This window comes from Theropithecus gelada, chromosome 20 (genome assembly GCF_003255815.1).
Source record: "Theropithecus gelada isolate Dixy chromosome 20, Tgel_1.0, whole genome shotgun sequence".
NCBI lineage: Eukaryota > Metazoa > Chordata > Mammalia > Primates > Cercopithecidae > Theropithecus > Theropithecus gelada.
Window position 1 is genome coordinate 13,987,733 of NC_037688.1, and position 17,171 is coordinate 14,004,903.

At 44.0% G+C, this 17,171-nt stretch overlaps 1 long non-coding RNA gene across 1 annotated transcript in view; it reads right to left on the bottom strand.

Moving 5' to 3' along the window:
- The window catches only part of LOC112614139, a 98,410-nt gene that overhangs the window by 3,386 nt on the left and 77,853 nt on the right, over nt 1–17,171 (bottom strand). The window contains exons 3-4 of the long non-coding RNA XR_003117043.1: nt 5,303–5,590; nt 4,326–4,486 (exon numbers count right to left, since the gene is read on the bottom strand). This is a non-coding gene — a long non-coding RNA (uncharacterized LOC112614139). The remainder of the gene's footprint in view (nt 1–4,325; nt 4,487–5,302; nt 5,591–17,171) is intronic.

Here is a 17,171-nt window from a genome sequence, read left to right on the forward strand (position 1 = left end):
GATAAAGGGAAACATTTCTCTTTTTTTGAGATGGAGTCTCAGTCTGTCACCCAGGCTGGAGTGCAACGGTGCAATCTTGGCTCAATGCAACCTCTGCCTCCCGGGTTCAAGTGATTCTCCTGACTCAGCCTCCTGAGTACTTGGGATTACAGGCGCATGCCACCATGCCCACCTAATTTTTGTATTTTTAGTAGAGACAGGGTTTCACCATGTTGGTCAGACTGGTATCGAACTCCTGACCTCGTGATCCGCTTGCCTCAGCCTCCCAAAGTGTTGGGATTACAGGGGGCAGATAAAGATTTCATAGACAGGACAGAAAATATACTAACCATAAAGAAAAAAATTGATTAAAATTGATAAATTGAATTGCATCAAAATTTAAAACTTCTTGTCTTCAAAAGACAAGTGAAAAGACACTAAGAAAGTGAAAAGATAATCCACAGTCCAGAAGAAAATACTCATACATATATCTGGTAGGACTTATATACAAATATAAAAAGAACTCATAATGCAATAATTAAAAAGACAAATTGAAAATTTTAAAGATAAATTTTTCAGCAGACAATTCGAAAAGAAAATACACGAGTGTCCAGTGAGCACATCATCAGGGAAATGCAAAGTAAAACCATAATGAGATGTGACTACATACCCACTAAAATTTAAAACACTGACAGCATTGAGAGTTGGTGAGGATGTGAAACAACTGGAACTTTCATACACTGCTGATAGGGGTGTGAAATGGAATCATCACTTTGGAAAACAGTTTGGCAGTGTCAAAGTTGAACATATTATATTTACTATATGACCTAAAAGTTTCACTTGGAGGTATGCAAATAAGAGAAATGAAAACACATTCACAAAAGGCTTGTGTGTAAACATTCATAGCTACTTTATTCACAATAGCCAAAAATGTGAAACAGCCCCAAATTTAGTCAACATGGACAATCAAGTTGTAGTATAGCCTCTACCACAGAATACCACTCAGCAACAAAAAAATAATAAACAGTAAGGAGGAATCTTTACAACATCATGCTAACCAAAATAGACTGACACAAAAGACTACAACCTCTGTGACTGCACTTTTGTGGAGTTCAAGGGCAGGCAAAACTAATCTATTTGAATAGAAATCCAGCAAGCGGCTGCCTGGGTCGGGGGGTGGAGGAATTTACTACAAAGGGGCTCAGAGGTATTTCTGGGGTGATAGAAATGTTCTATATCTTGGTTGTGATGGTGGTTACATGGGTGTATACATCTGTCAAACCTTATCAAAATGAACACTTAAAAAAACAGGCGCATTTTGGTGTATGTATGTTATACCTCAATAAAGTTGACCCTTTTAACAAGAGGTTTTTGTCCTTCAGGAGGTGTCATTCCAGATGGGGAAACCATATTAGAAACCCAGGGGACTCCCCTGTGGTTCCACATAAGCCAGAAGGGCATTCTACATTACTTTATGCCTTGCATACCTAGGTGCCATGAAGATCCAAGGAGAGGGAGGTGGGTGGCAGACTAGTCAGTGTAAGTTTCATGAGGAATCTGATGCTTGGAGAGAAGGTTTGGAAAATAAATAGACTATAGGGTCTTGGTAAGGTAAAGGATTTATAAGGTAAAGGTAAAGGATTTACCTTATTTATAAGGTAAAGCAAGGTAAAGGATTTATAAGGCTGAAAATGGGCATTCTTGGGATCCTGAGTTGGGCGATGGCAGTGTGAGAGTTCTATGGGTGGGGAATCCGAGGGCAAGAGTCCAGGAAGGAGGCTCTGGAAGGTGAGTAAACACCGACTGACGGAGGTCTGCTCTAGTGAGGTAACCTGGGGATACAAAGGAAGGAGTGGACCTGAGATCCATTCCAATGAGCACAAGCCCTTGGGGGATGCTGGTTGTCTCTTATAGAACCTTCTAAACCATGGAGAGGATGGAGCTGAGACTCTGAAGTCTATTGCCCTAGCTCCAAGCTGGCTCCACCACAAAAAAACTTTGGGAAAATTTCTTAAGCACCCACACCTTAGCTTTCTCATTTGTAATATGGGATGAATAATTCTTAACGTGCAAGGTCATTGAGATGATTAGAGGTGAGGTAGATAAAATACCTGGCATAAAGTAATAATAAATGAAAGACATTATAATTAGTCCTAAGGTTAATCAGAGATTCCTGAGGCCCCCTGTGAGGTGTCTCCTTCCTTTAGGTCTCAGGGGTGGGGTCACAACTATGCCGGATTAGTGAAAAGCAAAACACTAATAAATACATCAATGTACAAGTATACTCATCATCAAGGACAAGGAACAATAGGTACACATGTCCTTTACATGTGTGTGGCACGTGGTCAGCAAAAAGAGAAGGCGGTGGGTCCCTTTGTCTCTTTCACTAAAAAACAATGGGTCAGGGCGCCCAACTATGGAAATCTTGGCGAAGGGGTTCATAATTCAGTTTCTCCACTGGGAGAAAGATGCGTTTTTAATCTGCAAATTGATGGAAAGTAGCCTACTTACCCTAACATTTCTGTCATTAAGTGGCCTCCTTGATACTTTGATGCAGGTAACTGTGACTTTCAGGGAATCCTAGGAGACCAATTGTTCCAGACTCTCTTCTCCAGGTAGGGGCATGTGTTGCGGGTGTCGGACAAGCACAAACTTAATACAGTTGCTCAGATCCAGGGAAGATTATTTTTCCTACATTGAAAAAGACAAGCATTTACTGAGCATCCACTGTTTACAAGGCAGGTAGTGTATTAAAGGCCTTACCTGAAGTGCCTGGTATAACCATTCATTTATTCAGCAATTATTTATTGAGTTGCAACAAGAAACTGCGTAAGATGTCAGGGATGCACTGGGGTCAGGGAGACAAGCAAACAGATCACAACCACAGGGTGGTAAATATCACAACAGAGTAGGACCAGGGCAGAGAGGCAACACCTAATCTGGTCTCGGCAGAGGAAGGTGCAAGAAATCTTCCCGGAAGGAGTGAGACCTAAGCGGAACACTGAAGCCCAACTGAAAAGTAAGTTAACCGGGTGAAGGGGAGGTGTGGATGGGAGGTTGTGGGGGAGTGGAACATTTCAGGCAAAGGAAAGAGCAAGCCCTAAGGCCTGGCAGTAAGAGAGACAGAGAGTAGTTCATTAGAGGAATTATTAGCAGTTCACTATGGTTGGAGCAGAAAAATGGCTGCAGCAGTAAGCAAAGGTCTGAGCATGAAAGATTGACAGGCCTGGAATCGAGTTACAGATTTAGCAAATGAAAATACAGTTGCTAAACCTGATGAACACTACCTTAGCCAGGTGATCAAGGTCTGCATCGACAGTGGTAAGTCATATGGACAGTACAGACCCTTAATGAGATGTGCTGAGAATGGCTCTTGACCTCTGTGGTCTTCCTCCCAAAAAAACAATACCCCAGCCTAATCACGAGAAAAACATCCGACAGGCTGAAGTGAGGGGCATTCTACAAAACCCAAGACCAGTGCTCCTCAGAACGGTCACGGTCATCAAAAACAAGAGAAGTCTTAAAAACTGTCACAGCCAAGAGGAACTAAGGAGACTTGACAACTAAATGTGATATGGTGTCCTGGACAGGATCCTGGAATAGAAAAGGACATTGGGGGAAAACTAAGGAAATCTAATGAAGTATGGACTTTAGTTAAAGATAATATATAAATCTTAGTTCATTAATTGTGACAAATGTATCATACTGGCATAAGCTTTTTTTTTTTTTTTTAAGAGATGGCGTCTTACTCTGTCACTCAGGCTGGAGTGCAATGGCACAATCATGGCTCACTGCAGCCTCGAATTCCTGGGCTCAAGTGATCCTCCCACCTCAGCCTCCTGAGCAGCTAGGATTACAAACGTGCGCCACTGCACCAACTTGACGTAAGATATTAGTTATAGGGGAAACCGGGTGCGGGGTGTGTGGTAACTCTGTACTATCTTTATATTTTTTTCTGTAAATCTAAAATGATTCTAAAATTAAAAGTTTATTTAAAAATGCAGGTTGCCCAGTTAAATCCGAATTTCAGATAAACAATGATTTTTTTTTTTAGTGTTAAGTATATCCCCTGCAGTATTTGAAGCATCATTATACTAAAAAATTATTCAGTGTTTATCTGAAATTCAAATTTTACTGGGTGTCTTGGCAACTCTGCCTTGAAAGGGGTTTACCCTGAGAACAGTAAGAAGGGCAGTGATGAGTTACCGAAGGTCACAGCCAGGACGGCACATGATGTGCCACTTCTACAGCAGATGTACAGGTGAGGAAACTGAGGCTCGGTGATTTAGCCAGTCTCCCCACTAGCTCAGTGGGGAAGCAAGGATCTGAACATGGGCCTGCGTCACCCTAGGCCCGTGTCTGTCCATTACACCTCCAGACTTCACAAAACTTTTCTTTTCTTTTTTTTTTTCAACTTTTAAGTTCGGGATACACTTGCAGGATATCCAGGTTTGTTACATAGGTAAATGTGTGCCACGGTGGTTTGCTGCACAGATCATCCTATCACCTAGATATTAAGCACAGCATCCTTAGCCATTCTTCCTGCTTCTCTCCCTCTCCCCACCACCCCTCGGCCCCGACACGCCCCAGTGTGTGTCATTTTCCTGTATGTGTCCATGTGTTCTCATCGTTCAGCTCCCACGTATAAGTAAGAACATGCAGTGTTTGGTTTTCTGTTCCTGCATTAGTTTGCTGAGGATAAGGGCTTCCAAATCCATCTATGTCCCTGCAAAGGACATCACAAAATTCTTCCAGAAACATCCACCTCCATGAAGAAGAGCATAAATTCGCCCTTGTTGGCCAAAAAAAAAAAAATGAAGTCGGGAGTCAAGAGCACATATTGAGCCCGGAGGACTCCAGTAAAAGCAGGCAAGTACTCCTGAGTACTAAAACACAGGGCCACACTTCCTGCTGGCCACCAGCTCTCCGCGGAGGTCTCCCTCTCCCTCCTCTCTGCCTTCACCATCACAGTCAAACCAGGGATACTCAGAGCCATGAACTGAAATGTTGGAAGGGGCCTTAGGAGCCATTCATTCATCCAATATCCCACTTAGGGCAGGATTCCCATCCACAGTTGTCACCATGAATGTCACCTCCCTGGCTTGGCTCTTAGCTCTTGGCTCCTGTTTGTGGCAGTCTTTTCTCACCTTCAGTTCCCTGCTTCCAGTCTGTTCAGGTGTCAGAAAGCAGTTCACCAAGCAAACTAGGCCTATGTGTTAAGTAAAAGTCAGGGGTCTCAAGCAAGGGCCCAGAAGACTCTTCGGTGTGGAAAGAGAAACTTTGTAATGTGTATTCCTGCTGCTCAGGGATGTTTGGGGCTTACCTCCTCCCCACCTTGTTCCAAATAGATGTTGCTGCTTTAGACCTGGGTTCCATAGCGATGAAGTTAAATAACTGCATTTAGCTCAGCACAGCCCAGGAGTTACATTAGCGTATTTTAGTAGCACAAGGGAGAATACAGAGGATCAACAGAAGGGTGACGTGTGCTCGGCCAGCAGAGTCTCCTGCAGGAAATTACTGACGCCAGCCAGCTGCTCCAGGCCCCTGTCGGGCTGTTTCTCCTCCTCTCCTATCTCTCAGGGGATGGCCGTCCTGCTATGGCTTGGCAGCTCTGGAAGACAAAGAGGGTAAAACTCTCAGTCTGCTGAGTGCCTGTCTCCAGCACGTCCCCTCCAGAAGCCACCGCTAAACACAGCCCTGCCAGGGGTGGGGGTGGGAGGAAGTGTCCAGCAATCCTCTTTTCTCTAGAAATGGGATTGGAAATGGGGTAATCGTCTAAATGGGCAGTCCTGATGAGTCGATAAGCATAACTCCCATTTTATTACGGTGATGAGGCTGCCTGGGCGGGCGTAATCCCTCTGCTGGGCTCCAGGCGATTGCCAGGCAGCCAGCCACTACCCCGCCTCTCCACCGCGGCTGCATTAGTCTGATGGGAAGAGGCTGAGCTCTCCACTGGACTGCATTTCATAATGGCATTTAAAAGTATGGATCCCGGGTCACGCCAGAGTCCAGGACACTGTTGGCCAAACTGCCTCTCCCCCTTCATACATGGTCAAAATGCAGGGCTATGCTCAGCCAGGTAAGATGAAAAAAATGTCAGGGAAGATCCCAACTTAAAATGGATCAAGAAAATATGATATTAGGTTGGTGCAAAAGTAATTGTGGTTTTTGCCATTAAAAGTATTAGCAAAAACCACAATTACTTTTGCCCTAACCTAATATAATGGAAAAACTGTGGATTCTAGCACCCAGCAGTCCCACTAACTCTCTGGGACCTCTATTTCGTCATCTGCATTATGTGATTTGCATGGTTCTTTCCTGCTCTCCCACATAAATTCATAGATTCATGACTCTCCAACCCAGCCAGGAATTCCACCCTTATAGACTAATTCCTTTGTGTTGTAAAGGCGGTTTTATCTTTCATACCTCCCTATTGAAATTATAATTTTCTACTTTATTAATGCACACTTTGTGGGAGAGGAAGACCTGTTAGTAGCTGGAAGCGAGGACCTGAGGGAACAGGACAGGCAAAGGAGGAGTAACCAGGAAGATGCAAGGGGTTCAGGAAGGGAGGTGCAGAGACACCCAAGGCCATGTCATCTGAGAATGGGTAAGGTCTGGGTAAAGGGCTGCAGATTAGGGCAGCTGGTTCTACCAGTGGAGCTCAGGGGCCTGCAAAATAAATCATATCATGTGTGTATATCTCACTCCTGAAATGAGGCTTCATATTTACCCTATTCACTCAGGTACTCACTCACCCATCAGCCAGGAGGCAAAGAGGTACAGAAAAATTAAGACTGCTTTTAGGGCCAAGTGTGGTGGTTCACACTTGAAAGCCCAGCACTATGGGAGGCCAAGGTGGGAGGATCACTTGAGACCATGAGTTCAAAACCAACTTGGGCAACATAATAAGACCTCGTCTACACAAGAATTAAATAAATGAAAATTACCGGGGTTTGGGGTGGGTACCCATAGTCACAGCTACCCAGGTGGCTGTGAGGTTGGAAGATGGCTTGAGCCCAGGAGGTTGATGCTGCAGTGAGCTATGATCATGCCACCGCACTCTAGCCTGAGTGACAGAGAAAGACTCTGTCTCTAGAAACACAGACAGACAAAAAAACAAACAAACAAAAAACTACAGTTGGATCCTAAAGCTGGGCCCTAGCAGCAGTGCCAGTATTTAATTGTCATATGACACTGAATAAGTCATTTGCTATTCTAAGCCAGCAAAATAAGGCTAATGCCCACCTTGCACACTCCATGGGCAGGGTTGCCACCTTGCACAACTCCGGGGGGTGCCATGCCCACAGGAGTCTACATGAACTGAGCTCACCAGACCTAGGCAATTCGCAACTTGCACAGTCAAATGTAGCAGCTCGACTTGTAGTTAAAATGTCAAACAACATAAGCTACATTAGCCATGAACACTATTAACACAGCAGTATTTTTATATCGGTCACATTCTAGAAGAGGGTGCTAGATATATAAAACACATATCCTTGAAAAGCTGAAATTTAGTAGCATCAAGTTTTACATTCTGTCCAATTCAACGATTATATTACCCTAGTGTTATCTTTGTCATTCAGACTATAGGAAGCATTAAAAAGAATAGGAAAATAGGTGTGGCTCCAAACCTAGGGTGAGGCAAATATTCGTCCTTATGCACAATGTATCTCCCTGGTCCCAAGCCCACTTTGCCCTTGGTACTATCAGCCTCTCGAAATATTCTGAGACACTCAGGGGATCTCAGGGAAGACCAGCCACCATGATGGACATCTCAGATCAGGTTAGGAGGACCAGAAATGTCCAACCCAAGAGGAATTTCCTTGGATGTCACAGCCTCTCACACACCAACTCACCATCAGGTCAGGGCAGCAGGTCCTGAAAGCACCCTCTCCTACTGTTATGCACTGAATGTCTGTGTCCCCTCCAAATTTATATGCTGAAATCTAACCCCCAATGTGATGGTGTTTGGAGGCAGGGCCTCTTTGGGAGGTATTCAGGTGATGAGGGTGGAGCCTTCATGAATGAGATTAATGCCCTTCGAAGAAGGGGTCAGAGAGCTAGCTTGCTCTCTTTCTGCCAGGTGAGGATACAATGAGAGTCAACTACTTGCAACCCAGAGAAGCCCTCACCGGAACCTGATCATGCTATCACCCTGCTCTCAGACTTCCCAGCCTCCAGAACTGTGAGAAATAGGTGTCTGCCATTCATAAGTCACTCGGTCCAAGATACTTAGTTATAGCAGCCCAAATGGACTCAGATACCTCCCAACCTTCCACAGGCCACTTTTGCCTGAGAAAGGAAAAAAACCACAGATTTGTGACTCTCCAACTGCCCACTACTCCACTGACTCCAAATCCCCTCTGATTTTTCCTCTGACCATTGGTGAGGTTCAAGTCAGGCAGGTTAAAAATGTTAAAATAATGTAAAGTTCCTTGATCCCTTGCTGCCCTTCCAGGAGGGGGAAAATGGAAATAGACAATACTTAAATGCATTTGTTCCCATTTCTCCATTCTCATTCACTGTCCTGATTCCCATCATCTGCATCAGATGCCTCCTAATGTGTCTCCCTGGTCCCAAGACGCGTTACCCTCCACACCTCCACCCCACACGCCTCTCAGAGCTTCTGCTCTAAAACACAGCTCTTGGCCAGTCATGTCCTTGGGTTGCAGGCTGCACAGTGCCCCTGTACCCAGAGGGCACCATCTCAGCCACAGGCTTGTTCCCAACCTCACCTCTACCTGCTTCCTCTCACATAACCAACATGGCAGCCCCAAGGAGTGGCTCTCTGTTCCTAAACAACCCTCATGTATCTATTCATTCAATGCATGTTTACTTGAGAGTCTAAGGTGCATGGAGCCCTGCACTGGGCACTGGAAATGTAGCAAAGGCAAATCCAGCCAGGATCCTGGAGCTCCCAACCTTCCAGGGAAAACAGACATCAGTCAGATAACCACAAAAATAAATGTGTGACTACAAACCGTGATAATTGATAAGGAAATGTGCTCTGAGATGTACTAGGCAGAAGGGCTGAAGCAGTCAGGGGGATCCAGGGAGGTTTCCCTGAAGAAGTGATATTTGAGCTTACACCTGAAAAATGAGAAAGGATGAATTAGGTAACGGGGGTGGGAGGGGAGAGTGGCAGCAATAGGAGAAAGCTTTCCAGGCTGAGGGGCTGCCTGGGCTGGGGGCCTGTGAGCAGACTGCTGCCACTTGGGACAGGCCTGGGGGCACTGGGAAGGTCTCCAGGGGCCAGATGATGAGAGGCCTTAGATGCCCTGCTGAGGATTTGAGTCTTTATCCTAAGAGAAATTAGAAGGCATTAAGAGGTTTTAAGCATTGGGAGGGAGGGAGTTTGGGGACCGTGTGACGTGAGCAGATTTGCATTTCAGAATGGTCATTCCAGCTGCAGTGAGAAGGGGCTGGAGGGCTCAGGGTGGATGTGGGAGGTCCATTGAGGAGGTAGGTATTGCCTCCAGTCCAGGCAAGACACACGGATGCCAACTTGGACTGGGAGCTGAGAACGGAGCAAATGAACTGACCAAGTCAGTTTACCAAAGTAGATGGATGGGTGGTGCCATCTGGAAAGATGGAGCACCAGCAGATGATTGGATTTGGGTGAAAAGATCCTGAGGTCTGTTTGGGACAGAATGGGTCTAGGGAGCCTTTGAAGCTCCCAAGTGGAAATAACAGTGGCGGATGGGTCTGGGATGGAGACACACATTTTGAGAGTCATCTGCACACAGACTGCAATGGAAGATATGGACATGAACCAGATTTCTTTATATCACACTTAAAGCCACCTCCTCTTTCCAGTCGCTCCACCTGTACCTGCCCCCATGCAGGGAGACAGGTCTCTGCTGCCTCACAGGGACCCCATAGGCCTCTGTATGAGCTCTTGCTGCTATAGTGCCTCTTATATATTGTTTTATGGCCACTCGCTTACATGTCTGTTTTCCCCACTTATGATCCAGGAACTCCGTGAGGACACAGACACATGGCTCTCCCCCTGATGTCCTCAGCACACAGAGCACGGCCTGACCCTTTTGTGAGCAGTAAGTTTTACAGGCCCACTTTTCTGACCCACCACAAAGCCCCAGTACAATGTTGCTCTAGAAAGAGGTGAAAATGCTGGCCCAGACCTAAGAGCCTCATCTAAAACTCAGTCTCAGAGTCCTCAGAGGGGAAACTATCTCACTTCCACATAGAAACCAAGATAGGCATTGAAGAATTTTTTAAAAAGAATGGTATTGATGTTTCCCCACTGTTACTACAGATAAGCAAGCACTCAGGGAATTTAAGGGGGATGGATTGGCAGGTAGAGAAATGGGTAAGCTCGGTCCTCAAGGAGCTTCCAGTACCATCTTTTACTCAGAACTCGCTGTGCTCATTATAAGTCAAAACAAAGTTATGTGTATTTCATGCGCAATATCTACAAAAAATCAAAGCCTCAGTCCTCAAGGAGCATATAATTTCAAGAAAATATAGAACAAACATAGATGAAAAGTTCACTCTGTCAATACACACAGAGCCACCCCTACCCTCTCCAGTGCCTTTTTCTAATTAGAAAAAGGTACCTTTCCACGAGGCAGACACAGCACCTCAGTCAGCAGGATATATGACTGGGCTGGATTCTGGATTTAAGCCCATGTCCCCCTACACTGACCTGACATCTTTGTGCAGTGCACAACCTGCACAACACATATATGACAGGAGTAGCAAGTGCTGATAACAAGGAGGGATCCATATAGGATGGATGAACAGAGACTAGCTAGAATTGATTGGGTAAGAACAGAAGAAACTACTACAAGGAATGCCAGAGGTATATCCAGTGACAAATCAGATTTGACCAAGGCAAAGGGTACACTTGATGGAGTAAGGAAATGAGATTGGGAAGCTTAGTTGGGGAGTAATCAGGGAAGGCCTCAAACACCAAGCTAAGGAGTTTGCACCTGACCTTGCAGGAATTGACCCCGCCTAGGGTCATTATCCTCCTTTCACCAAAGTAGTGCCATGGAGCGTTGGCTGCCAGGATCGTCACCAAAGAAAGTGCCCACTTTCACCCTGAAGGTCATGAAAGATACCATGTAACAAGAAAACAACTAAATATCTTTGTGCTGACACAGAACCCCTAATAAGGTCCAATCCCTTGCATTTGTAGTCTGCATAAAAACGTATGTTTTATGTCCAATATATTTATTGTTACAATAGTCTCCTTTGATTAATAGGATAAGAAAGCAGGGCAATTAAGGACCGTGGTGAAGGTCAAAGAAAAAATCCACGGGGGCAAAGCTGTGACTTGAACCCAGGTCTTTCAATCAGAATCTGATGCTCAAGGGCACTCAGCCTCCCTGCACTTGCCTCGGCAGAGTCCCTCTCTCACCAGTCACCACGCTGACTACTTGAGTTTGTCAGCCCTGGGTCCTTTCCAAGAAAAGACAATGCTTCCAAACAAGCAGTAGTGACATTGATTATTCCAAGCCAGAGGCCGGGGATTCTGGATCATTTCCTTAAAGTACTTGCTCAGCAGCACCCGGGTCCTCACCCTCACTGCCCCTGGTCCCAGGAAAGATATGTACAGTACTTCATTTACATGAAGGTGAAAAGAATTCCCTGTGGATTTTTGCAGTCTCATTTCCCTAGCTTGTCAAATGCCAGCAGCAAGCCAGTCTGGCTGCATTGTTAGCTTGGTTGCATCTTATTTTTGTAGTGTTTTGCAGATTGCAGCAGCTTTTTTTTTTCCAGCTGGGTGAAAACATGTCACCTTTAAGCTTCCTGGTGTATCACTCAAAAGATTTTCCTATTCTCCTTGGACTTCATAATACAGAATTCTCTTCTGCTATCACAAGCCATTTTTTTTTCTCCAGGAAAGAACATAACATTTATTTTTAACACCATCCTCCAAGATATGTGATCAAAATGTAATTTTTTTAAAAACAAATAAATAAAAGACTTTCCAATACGTCACGCAAAGCATAAAAGACATGCTGTTCAAAAGCTAAATTTCAGTCATTGCATTTACATTCCCTTTTTTTTCTGCTTCACCCTTTTGTTACTAAGGAAGTCGGAATGAAAGGGGATTTGTCTCTTTTTCTCAAAAACCCATCTCTCGCTGCTAAGTTTCTCCACACCTGAATTCACACATCTCCCACATCATGATAATTACCTCCATGGTAACCACTCATGACATCACAAACACAATGTGATAGCAGAAGAAATAAGAGCTCCTGAGATCCTGTTGGATACAAATGCCCTGTACAACCTAAGGGCCTCCACAGCAGGAACAAAAGGAATTTTGTCTTGAGATTTTAGCAGAAAAGTAATTTTTGAAATCCATTCTTGGATTTGGACGTTTATTGGATTTCAAAGCTTCTTGCTGCCCAGGAGCTCGTGAATATGGTCAAAGGTCTGTGAAATTTCCAAAGCAGTACCACAGCAGATGAACCTGAAAGCAAACTGGAGGGACCAACAGAGTCCAGCCTATAGACATAAATCCTTAACTACACCTAGACCTCACTGTCCTTTCCAATGGTCAAAAGAAGGGCTCTTGAAATGGCTCCACTGTTTTATAGAAAACAAGGCGTTCCTAAGAAGTCTTTTTCTCCTATCTTTTTCTTACCCAAAATAAAGGAATGGCCCAAACCTCAAGCCAGGCTTACCAGCTATAAACAACTTGGTGGTCAGCAGCCAAAAGAAGAGTAGACACGTCATGGTCATGTGGCACGTACACTATACAAGTTTCACAGAGAAGAATGGAAGCACTTGATTGTTCGACAGAGTGGGGAGATGTGAGAGGAATATTAACATTCACTTTCCACAGGCATTTTTTTCTGCAAATGGCACTGCTTTGGGACTTAAAATTTTATTCCAAATACTATTTAGATGCATCAGGGCTCTCAAAATATGGATTTCAAGTTGGAGACATCAAAGCACATTATTTACTAAAACCACTGCAGCTTTTCCCCCCTCTCCTTTCACAAGATGCTATTGTAAATTCAAGCTGCTTTAATCTCGGTGATTTAAAAAAAAAAGAAAAGAAAAGGAAGAAAGAAAAAAAAAGTGCAGCTTGAAGAGGAACTGAACTCACAATCTGGGAGCTAGAAAGTAAATATTACCCAGAGAGTACCTCACTTTAATTACTGGCCTGAACATTGGTTTCAATTTACATGTGTCTTAATTAGCCACGGAAGGGTTCACCTATTATTCTCTGAATACAAAACTTAAAAAGCAAACAGAAAATAGGGAAAGAAAGGCTTATTTAAGGGTCTCCAAGGATTAATCTTTGCATTCTTCTCATTTTTTCCCCGAATTTGGGGATAAAATTTGTCGCAGGGAATTTGATCTTACAGAAACATAGAGTTTGGTTTGTGAACACAATCTACTTCTGAACACTATTTTAGCAAACAGAATTTTAGAAGCATAAGGCTCTAGCAGAGGGCTATACTGAATTTTGCATAAACTAAATAACGACTGTTTCCTCCTGAAATGCAGGAAATCAAGCTTCACGGATACGTTTGCTGATTGGGTGAGTGAATGAGTGAGTGAATGAGTGAAAACTCCAGGCTCCTTTACTCTTCCTACCTTTCTTTAACATCCTTAAACTTTTATTTGAATTTTTTAAAGTTTGTAAATTGTTTTGCTTGTCCATCTTGGACTGTCAGTTTCTGCCACCAAAAAAAAAAAAAAAAAAAAGAGTAAAATTAATTGTAATTGACTTTAAGTTCAAAACTGTGTCACACCAGATTTCTAAAAAGTTGCATTCTCAAAACAACTAGGCATTAACAACTAGGCTTAAAGAAGCCTTAGAATGGCTGTAACTAGAGAAAGATGTGTGGCTGACTGATTTACCGAGGACTAACAATGACACTTGGGGATTAAGCATTTCTGGATTATGAAGACATAACCTTTTTTATTAAGTCTTGAGCCCCTGACTCCAACTCCACCAATCAGCCAACAGTTATTCAAGCAGGTCCAATGGAGTTTCTGCACTGGGCAAGGAACTCTGTTAAATGCTTTGGGGGATAAAAAGAGGTCCAGTGGTGTGGTGGCTCACACCTATAATCCCAGCACTTTGGAAGGCCAAGGCAGGTGGATCACTTGAGCCCAGGAGTTCGACACCAGCCTGGGCAACATGGCAGAACCCTATCTCTATAAAAAGTACAAAAATTAGCCAGGCATGGTGGTACATGCCTGTAGGAGCTACGAGGGAGGTTGAGGATCACTTGAGCCCATGAGGTCAAGGTTGCAGTGAGCTGTGAGCATGCCACTGTACTCCAACCTGGGTGACAGAGCAAGACCCTGTCTCCAAAAAAAAAAAAAGAGGTCGAGTACATGGTTGTTAAGAAGTTAAGAAGTTTGTTAAGGGAGGTAGAACCTCTATAGACCTATAGCAAGTACTTGTTCTAAGTTCTAAGGACCGGGAGACCACTTCTAAGTTGGGGGACAATTATGGGCTCTACAGAAAATGATAATAGTCAATCTGTGAGGACTGAGCAAGAATCAATGGAGAGGTGTAATATATGCACTGTCCCCAAGCCAAAAGCCTGGTATATATTTAGAATAATGAGTACAGGACTGGTTTTATTGAGTGTCTGCTGTGGCCAGAGTGTGGAACAGAAAGGGGACCTTGCAGGTCAAAGCCATGTACCCAAGAGTGGATAATATGGTCAGCCTGTGATCTCAGAATCTGTGTAGAAGTGAGAGGAGAAGAGGAAAGGAGTGACAATGGCCTATAATGAGAGTTCAAAAGGAGACTTCTATAGCTTAAGGTAGAGATAATGTTACTCTAAGTGTCTCTGGCAAGAGCCAAGAAAGAGAAAGAAGAAACATAGCCTACTATTAAGCTGTTGGGCTCTAGAGCTTACCCAACCTTGCCCTGTTGGCCTGGAATGAGTTTACTGGGTGCTCCGTAGATGCAGTGGCTCTCACCCAGTAGCATCTCAAAGGTACTGCTCTGCTTCTAGTAGTTATGCCAATCATGACATAGTAGAAAGCACTGGCAGCTGCTTCTCAGATGGCCACAACCCCAAGACAGCATGTTAGGAACCACTCACCTATCAATCCCAAAGTCCTTAGGTCTTCAGCAAAGCTTGGACCACTTGGCAAAGTCTTCTGTCTCCAGAGGAATGATGGGAAAAGCTATGGGACAAAAATCAGGAGAGTGGTGCTGGCTGATCCTGGCCTGGATATTGACTCCCTGGGGACTTCAGGTGAGTCTCTTCCTTTCTCTGAGACCCAATTTCATTTGTTAAATGAGGAGGTTGGAACAAATACTTGCTTCTATCTCTTGTATTCTATGAGTTGGGATCAAGTGACTGTCCCAAGTTCATGAAGCTACATGGAAGTGAGATCCTAGAACAGATCCTGTGTCTCCTGACCCATCAATCTAAAGTTCTTTCCATAATGCTGGGCTGCATGAGCAGATGTTAAGGGTAAGAGGTAACATTCATTGAGTGGATACCACATGCCAAGTGCTCTCTCTCGTGTGTCTGTACTATATCTAGTTAGTTCTTCCATCGTCATTTGTGTTAGATAAAATTTTCAAATCATTTTACAGATAGGAAGCAAACAGAAAGATTAAGTCAATTACCCATAATCACACCATTAGTAAATGCAGAGCTAGGATTTAAAGTCAGTCCAATTCCAGAACCCATTGTCTTCATCTCTACTCTCTACACAGTAGAATAAGAAGGAGTAGTTCAGTGGCATAAAGGACATGGAACCTTAAAACAGAAAATATGGCAGTCTTTCAGATGTGAATTCACATTGGAAGTATGCGAGCTTTCTGAAGAAATATTTTGGTTAGTGTTGCTTGCCTGCACACCTCCCCACTGATGACCACATGAATAGTCCCTGAGGGATCATTTGAGATCCAGTGGCTTTTAATGTGGTCTGAATGGAGTATGGATAATGACCATATAGAAAATCAGGAGGCAGTGGCCTCCTGGCTGACTCCTCTAGCTTATAAAACAAGGAAAACCAAAACCACCACAGATTATTTTTACTACAGAATAAAACCCAAGAGGAATCATCCCATTGAAATCTTTAGGGAGCCACACTGACATCACCCTGAGGCACACACACAGGCTCACCCAGCAGAATACAACTTGGATTCACAACTATGCCAAGACAGACATTATTTTAAGTAAAATAAGGGGAGGGAGGACTTAAAACTTCTTTCAGAGGCCTATATGACATGATCTCTATACTTTATTTTACCTGTAATATCTAAGATCTTTCTTCTAGGAGAGTGAGTTATTTTTGAGCAGATTTTTCTATTGCTAATAAATATGTGTTAGTATGACAGAAAGAACCTTGGATGAAGACTAGTGACTGTTTCTAGGCCAGCTCTTTCACCAAGTGGCCTCTTGACCTTGGCTGGTCACTAGACTCTCTGGAGCCCTAGTTCCTCACCTGTAGAGAAGGGATTGATCTCTCTGAGTCAGCAAAGGACCAGGAGCCCTTGAATTGTGAATTTTGCTAGATAGATCCACCAAACAAAATTGTGATCCATGGAGATTAAATTCAAGTAAGAACAAGAGGCAGTGCTCCTCTGGAAAAGAAATTAAGTTCAGATAAAAAGCTATGCCTTTCTCTGGTTCTGGAAGCTTGGCTGGGCCTGACCTGCTGCCAAGCCTTGGGGGCTCCTCAATCTATCCACACAGCAGGGAGAGCAAAAGCTCCCTCCCTGGGAAGCTGTTTGCATGAAGCAAAGCAGTGCAATCCTCCTTGACCTCCCTGGAGGGAAGGTTTGCCTCCTTCTCAGGGAGAGTTTCCACAGTAGACATAGTAGAATACAGGACAAAATGAGCTGGACTGGATAGACAAGGCTGAGAGGAAAGCCACATATGAGACCACTGGATCCCTCTGGGATGGGGACACAAGCCCCCTTCATGATTCTGCCTCTTCAGAAAGTGGGTTTTCCCATAGCTCTGCAAAAGAAAAGCCTTTGTCACATTCTTGATGCTCACACACCCAGATGATGACTGTTTCTCCCTATCCTTCCATTCATGGTTGCATTTACCAAAATTTATATTTTTTCTGAGCCTCTAGGACCTTTCCCATGCTGTCCTCCAGAAGCAGATAAGCTTTATTCAGTATTATCTGCATTGTGTAGAGTTGGGTACTTCAAAAGGAACTTCACATTTCCAGCTACCCTGTTGTGTCTCAGGATAATCAAAAGTATTCTG